Source organism: Rhododendron vialii, chromosome 13a (assembly GCF_030253575.1).
Source record: "Rhododendron vialii isolate Sample 1 chromosome 13a, ASM3025357v1".
In the NCBI taxonomy this organism is placed as follows: Eukaryota; Viridiplantae; Streptophyta; class Magnoliopsida; order Ericales; family Ericaceae; genus Rhododendron; species Rhododendron vialii.
Window position 1 is genome coordinate 24,303,785 of NC_080569.1, and position 7,753 is coordinate 24,311,537.

At 38.4% G+C, this 7,753-nt stretch overlaps 1 long non-coding RNA gene across 1 annotated transcript; it reads right to left on the reverse strand.

Annotated features, from left to right (window-relative positions):
* Positions 1-5,492: 5,492 nt before the first annotated feature.
* Positions 5,493-7,343, reverse strand: LOC131313117 (uncharacterized). The gene is made up of 2 exons (XR_009196072.1): positions 7,176-7,343; positions 5,493-7,091 (listed from the first exon to the last, which is right to left on the reverse strand). It is a non-coding gene; the product is annotated as an uncharacterized LOC131313117 (long non-coding RNA).
* Positions 7,344-7,753: the final 410 nt, after the last annotated feature.

A 7,753-nucleotide genomic window follows, 5' to 3' on the forward strand; every position in this document is an offset into this window, starting at 1 on the left:
GAATAAGACTTGGGAGTTGAAAGAACTGCCCAAGGGAAAGAAGCCAGTGGGTTGTAAGTGGGTATACAAACGGAAAGAGGCAGCAACAGAAAAGGAGAGAGAAAAGTTCAAGGCTTGGTTAGTGGCAAAGGGGTATTCACAGAGGAAGGGGATTGATTTTGATGAGGTCTTTTCTCCTATGGTGAGGCATACGCCAATTAGGGTTATCTTGGCATTGGTGGCTAGCTATGATATGGAGTTAGAGCAGATGGATGTGAAACGGCTGTCCTCCATGGTGATTTGCAGGAAGTCATATACATGGAACAGCCTGAGGGGTTCATGCAACCAGAGACTGAGCATTTTGTTTGTAAGTTGAAGAAGTCACTTTTTGGGCTGAAACAGTCTCCAAGACAATGGTACAAGAGGTTTGACTCTTTCATGATACGGATTGGGTACACACGCTGTGAGTATGATTGTTGTGTTTATGTTAAGAGTTTTGATGATGGTTCCTATATTTTCTTGCTCCTTTATGTGAATGATATGGTGATTGCTGCAAGGAGTATGGTTGAGGTAAATAGGTTGAAATCTTTATTGGGTAAAGAGTTTGACATGATGGATTTGGGAGCCATTAGGAAGATACTTGGGATGGAGATTCGCAGAGATAGGTCAGTTGGTAAGTTGTGGTTATCTCAAAAGAATTGTGGTGAAAGTGTTGGAGAGGTTTAGTATGATTAATGCTAAACCAGTCAACACTCCATTGGCAAGTCATTTCAGATTTTCTTCAGCTCAGTGTCTCATGTCAGATGAAGAAATTGAGGATATGTCGAGGGTTCCTTATACGAGTGCAGTGGGTTGCTTAATGTATGCAATGGTTTGTACGAGACCCAATTTGGCACATACAGTTAGCACAGTCAGCAAGTATGTGGCCATTCTAGGCAGAGATCATTGGAAAGCGGTCAAGTGGATGTTCAGATACTTGAGAGGTACTTTGGCTCGTGGGATTATGTTTGGCAGACAACGGGATTAGATTTCAGTTGTGGGGTATGTGGATGCAGATTATGCTGGGGGTTTGGATGATAAAAGGTCTACAACTGGTTATGTGTTTACACTTGTGGGTGGACCTATTTGTTGGAGATCCATGGTACAACCTTTGGTGGCTCTATCTACTACTAAGTCTGAGTATATGGCGGTGACTGAGGTTGCTAAGGAAGCATTGTGGTTGAAAGGGTTTGTTAAAGAGCTTGGCATAGATCAAGGTGGAGTTCAGTTGCATTGTGACAGTCAGAGTGCCATTTATTGGGCAAAGCATCAGGTGTATCATGCTCGAACCAAGCATATCGACGTGAGGTTTTACAAGGTGAGAGAGTTGATTGATGTAGGTGATTTGATATTGGAAAAGGTGCACACTTCTGAGAATGTAGCTAATATGTTGACAAAAACAGTTACTGTAGACAAGTTCGAGCATTGCTTGGACTTGGTTAATGTCTCTCTGTGCTAGGAAAATGGAGGCATCCCCCCAACTTATTGGATGGTGATGGTTATCTTCTGGATGGGCGAGTAAATTCGCCAAGGTGGAGATTTTTAGAACTGTGGCTCATAGAGTTCTAGAAAGAAGGGTAAATATCGGAGTGTAGTGGAGTGAAATGAGTGGAGCGACGATATCTAGTTCATCGCTGATGATTCAGTGAAAAGTAGATTGGGCTGAAGGCCCAGGTGTTTTGTAATGGGGGGTGCGAGGGGCAACGCCCCCCGTGGTACGGTACGGTTTGTACAGGGGTATTTTTGGAATACAGACCAAATACCAGATTAAGGTTAGAATAGAGTCAGTATAAATACTTTATGTTATATACCCTATTTCATACTGTGATAAGAAAGAACAACAGCTACTCTCGCTCCCGTGGACGTACCCGATTTTTGGGAATCCCGTTTATCTCTGTGATGATTCTTTACTGTTTATAGTCGTAAATCGTGTGCGTGTGTGTGACGATCCTAACAATTTTTTTTCAAAATAAAAATAAAAATAATTTTTGAAATGTTGATTTGAAAAAAATGAAAAGTGGAATCGATATTAAAAAATTAGACACAGTCTACAAAAATATTGCGTAGGAGAAACTCAGATTACACGGACATTGATGCCAGTTGAATAATGAATGTGCATGTGTTATTATTAACTGCTTATCCGGAAGTTGTTGAATATGCATGTGCTATTTTGAAATTGCTGAATTTATATGAGCTAGTATACCACTTTTATACCTTGTTTATAATTATGGGTTAGCGGGTTAGGGATTTTCCAACTGAGCTCCATAGCTCACAGTGTTACCTTTGATGACCCTGACATATTATACTGGAGGCGACGCTGGTATAATATGTTAGACTTTGTAGATATCAGGGTGAGATGTACACCTTGGAGGCTTTCGAAGCTGAGGAGCTGGAGGAGCAGACGGAGCAATAGATAGAACCCTAGTTTCCCTCCCTTTGTCGAATAAACGTACTATTGTGAGAATTATGCTATAGTAATAAGCCAAATTTTATTTAGGTTTTCAATAAATATTTATTTAACGTTCTCAAAATTCGAGACATTACAAGAATAGACTTGGTTTAAGCTCAGGGGATCAAAACCCGTGCAAGAGTAGGTGGAAATGTTACAGCAATAAATTTACACAAAAGTCGCCTGACAATAGTGGAAGTAGCTAGCTAGGATATTAGTACTAAAGAAGATTAGATTGGTCCAAGGTAAAGCAAATGTTATTAGCCACCAGTTTTGTTTGGCCAAAGAAGCTTCCTAGTTACTACTAACGTAACACCGGAAACAAATCTCAAACAACAAATGCTTCCAGGTATGAAATGAGATGGTAGGGTGGAGTTTAAAAAGTGTGTAGAAATTTTAAAGGATAGTCTTGAGGTTTCGATTTTTGGTTCACATTATCGGTTTAGATTTTAGTCATTGGCGTTGAACTTTGACTATGTTAAATTGTAAGTAAGGCCAGTGGTTGCCCCAGTGATTCGGGCGGATACCCAGGTTTTCGGAGTACTCTTTAAAGTTTGGGGTTCGATTCTTCACAAGATGAGTATTCTAAAGTAAGTTGGGGACAGCGACTGGTGTGGCCGCGCTAACTCCTCCGGAGATTTGGGTTATATAGTTGGGTCTATTAAATGACCTGACTGTAGAGGTGTTCCTCCGTTAAAAAAAGAAGAAGAAGATGTAAGGCCACTCGGCAAGATGTGGGGATGCCCGCAATCTTTTCTAGAAGTCGCCTTTGTAATATAGATCATTATGTGGGTAATTTCTATGAGAGATGCAACATACACTACCATCCATCCACTACATTTTTTATACGACTCATCCCGGCTTCCAAAAAAATACAGAAAAATATCCATAAATTTTAGAATAATATTTTATGGGGCCCTGTAAAAAATCAGCTCCAAAGAATATCGGTAAGTATTATTTCTTGATTTGTAGGGACGAAACTGTTTAACTGCACTGTTTCGCCCCTACCAATCAAGAAATAATATTTACCGATATTTGTTGAAGCTTATTTTTTACAAGGCCCCATAATATATTATTTTAAAATTTATGAATATTTTTTTGTATTTTTTTGGGACACGGGATGAGCCCTACAAAACATGTAGTGGATGATGTAGTAGTTAAATGTAGTGTACCTAGACTTATTGAATTTATATGTTGCTTGTTTCTTGAAAAAATAAAAATTAGCACTTTTTTATTGGGTAAAGTCCACTTTGATCCCTTGTAGTTTGGGTCATGTGCGGATACACCTCTTTTAGTTCAAAAGTTTGCAATAACACTTATGTGGTTTGTGAAGTGTACACATAACACCCAATTTCCTCTATTTTAACGGAGGTGTATTTCACACGTCTCTTGAATCTAACGAAAATCGAATCCAAGCCATTCATAATTTATTAATCATATAATAGAGCATCTCTATAAAAAAAAATTAACTCGATCATACATCAATAACTCGGTGATCCAATTCTTGTTAAGATGAATGATAAATATAAATTTGAAAATTTCCTTCATAATAAATTCGATTCGGTCATGAAGTTTTCACTTTCAATCGACTTGAATTTGGTATGGATGTAGTACTCGTCAAACTGAACAATATCAATGGTTCCGATCCAATTTTTAGTATATGTGATAGATTGGTTAGATTCAAGGAAGAAGATGAATTAAGGGAGAAGCTGAGAGCATATCGGGCTTTTGATGCGCGCCTGTCAAACTTGATGTTATTATGGATGAAATTGGGTGTTATGTGCACACTTCACAAACCATTGGGGTGTCATTGTACGCTTTTGAACCATAGAAGGTGTATCCTCACATGATCTAAATCACAAGGAGTCAAAGTGGACTTCTCGTTTTTTTTTCCCCTAGCATTGTTAACATCCAAGTAATGCAGAGACTGTAAATAAAAGTTACTAGTTTCATAACATAACATCCACTATGTTTGGGTTTGGTACTTGGATATGCCAACATGGTCCAGTGGCATAACAAGTCAAACTTTTTTTTTCGAGAAAATAGACACATCAGATTATTCAGTCGAATTGTTATGACGGAGGTTGATGAAGGGCTCTAATTCAATCTTTTTTTACAACTCCAAAGTGTTTAATTGGAATTTTGTTGAGTTTATGTGCTTACGAGACATTTGAATGAGAGTGCGGGGCCGGGTGTTTATTGAAAAATTATTTCCCTAAATTTGACTAGGTAAACCAAACTTGGCAGACATTATTGCAAGTAGTTATCATTCTATTAATCATAGATTTGACTGCTAAAGGTAAAGTGATGCTCAACTATTAGTGAAGATGCTTAATATCCAGGTTGCGACCAATCAAGAGGTAGAAGCATGACATTCAAGTTTTGAGGAGAAATTTTCAGTGTTGCAGCTTTTCTTTTGTTCGTAGGATTAGTAATAATGTTGCTCATGTGTTGACAGACAAGGGTTTGGGTGGTTCAGGGTATAGTCTTTAGACGGAAGCCCCATCGTTGTGTTTATTTCGTCCCTTTTCTAGGGACGGGTCTACCGATTGATGTATCGTTTTGACTTATTAATAACACTTGTTATCATTGTGGTAAAAAATAAAAAAATAAAAGGTAAAGCAAATATGCCAATTAAATCAAAACCGGGGAGAATTTGTCTGAACCATGTCCCCACCAGTTTTCCTAGGTCAAAGAAGCTTCCTAGTCTTCAACCGCCTGGTAGCGCGATTTGGCCCCAGTCAGTAGCTAGCCTCAGCTGCGGTCATGTACCGCTTACCTAGCTGTTAAATTTACAAATCCACATGCCCTTTTGCCCCTCTAATTAGGGCAAGAATTGACAGTGAATGCGGATGTTGGAATGCAAATTTCTTGTGGAATAGGAACTTAGAACAAGTGCCCATGCTAGAGTCTTCCGTAATAAGTTAGTGTTCATTGATTTAGCCTGTTGAGTGCAAGCTACTGATATTGAGCCAAACCGGAATATAAGGTGGGGTTTGGTTGAGTGGTCCAGCAAGAAGTATTCTATTCTACTATATAATGGGGAGCACCATTTGGTATAACCAAAATTTTGAAGCCCAATTACAAAAGTGTTTGACACTCTTACCCCTGCAAAAACATAACTACCAGAGAAAAGTAAGCTTAGAAAACTAAATAGACATTTACTCACTCAACCGTGCGCCACCCACGTTCACTGCCCGTTCTTTCTTCCTCCTGCAACTACACCATTTTCTCCCTTTCACACTTCTCGCACACCATGAATATAGACACCACGAATCTATTCTACTCAACCGCCACCCATGTTCACATCTCGCCCGATCGTTGTTCACTTTCCTTTGCATCACTTGTCAAGCTAGCGTACATGTTTGTAGTACCATTCATTTTCCACCCTTGATTGTACCAAGTCACTCTCATTAATTCCATGCCATATATACCAGTCACACTTGATTTTCTTCCCTTGATTGCATGTACCAGTAACTCTCATTCCAAGTTGGCTTCCAATTTATTACTGTATAAATACGATCGAGTCAAGTGGGATTGCTGACATTGTCACTTAAAATAAATATGAGCAATTTAGTGAACGGGTATTACTATATACCACCATTCTATTGTACTGATGATAAGAACAAAATTTTGGTTGTGAGTAGTTATAAGTCACGTCCACATCTTTGTATATAGAAAGCCTTGCATTCTGCAGTAACACAAGGAAGTTAGGATTTGAACGTGGACTTGACACCTAAAAATAATTACTAGTACTAATATACTGGTTCTTCCATCTCAAAATGAACACCTAATTCACCCAACTGAAGTTGAAAAGACTATATTATTTGAATAAATTGATTCTTTTAAAATTAAAAAGAACTCATTAAGATATAGTATACTGCAAAAAATAATAATAATAATTTTTTGATCTAAAATGCATTTTTTAAGTTCTCATTTTACAGACCGAACAATCTTTTTGGGACGGAATGAGTATTCGTACAAAATATATACGTCTTTTAAAAATAATTAAACATATATAATATCCCCAAAATCCTTGGGTAAGAGGCCAACTCGTTGAAATCCACAACCCCTACACCTGATTCTTGCTACATGTCATTCGATACTTCCTACGCGGTTTGCTACCGTTATGGATACACGATCGATTTGCTACCGCCCAATTAAAACCTTGGGTAAGAGGACAACTGTTGTATCGAAAACATAATGAAGCTAATAACAAATTTTAGAGTTTCGTAGAGAAAAAGTAGAACTACTGAAAAACAATTTATGAAGAAGTTTCTTTACAAGGTTTTAGGACAAAAATCCCATTTATCTAGCATGAAGCACTGATATTGTTACTTCATTTGAAGCGAGAGGATATATACCAGTTGACGAAGAGTCCGTCCTGGGAGAAAACCTTATTGTGTAAAACCCAGGTTAATTGTTTAGGAGGCGGCAGAATTGCGTTTTCACTATCTAACATTAACAAAACACTAACATAGTCAGTCTATCTTCAGGACAGTCTTGAACACACAAGAGGGCAATTTGAATACATCTTACCACTTATGGTGTGGGAATTAGACCCTCCATCATATATAGCATCTGCCAGATTCAAGGGTTTTCCTTCATTCCATAGTTTCCATGCCTAAAGCAAATAACAATTCATGGAATTATTCTCAAACATAATAAAAATGTTTTTTTTTCATTGGAAAGGAAGAATAGCACTCACATGTCCCAAAAGGTTGTGGTCATGGGATGGTAAATCCTCTGTTCTTCTTGCCACTCACGATCTCCAAAACCAAAACACCGAAGCTAAAGACATCAGATTTTACGGAGAAGAGCCCATCTATTGCATACTCCGGAGATATATAGCCACTACATACAACACAATGAAATGGAAATGCATAAGATGAAAATGAACTATCGATAAGAATAATGAAGGGGAGAGATGAACATGATGTACTCACTAAGTTTCAAGAACCCTATTTTTATTTTCTTCAAATTGATCATCTCCAAACTTTCTTGCCAACCCGAAGTCTGAAATTTTAGGATTCATGTCTTTGTCCAGCAAAATGTTGCTAGCTTTCAGATAGAGAAGTCCTCGAGCAATCCCCACTATAATGTCAAATCGCTTTTGCCAATCCAGTGATGTACCTCTTGCTCATGTCTACAACCATGCTGTGCCGTGCCTATCTATAGAACCGTGTCATGTCGTGCCAGGCCCACTTCAGTGTTGTGCTCGTCTAAAACCGTGTCTTGCCATGCCAAGCCCACTTTGTCTAAAACTGTTCCCGTTCTGTGCCACAT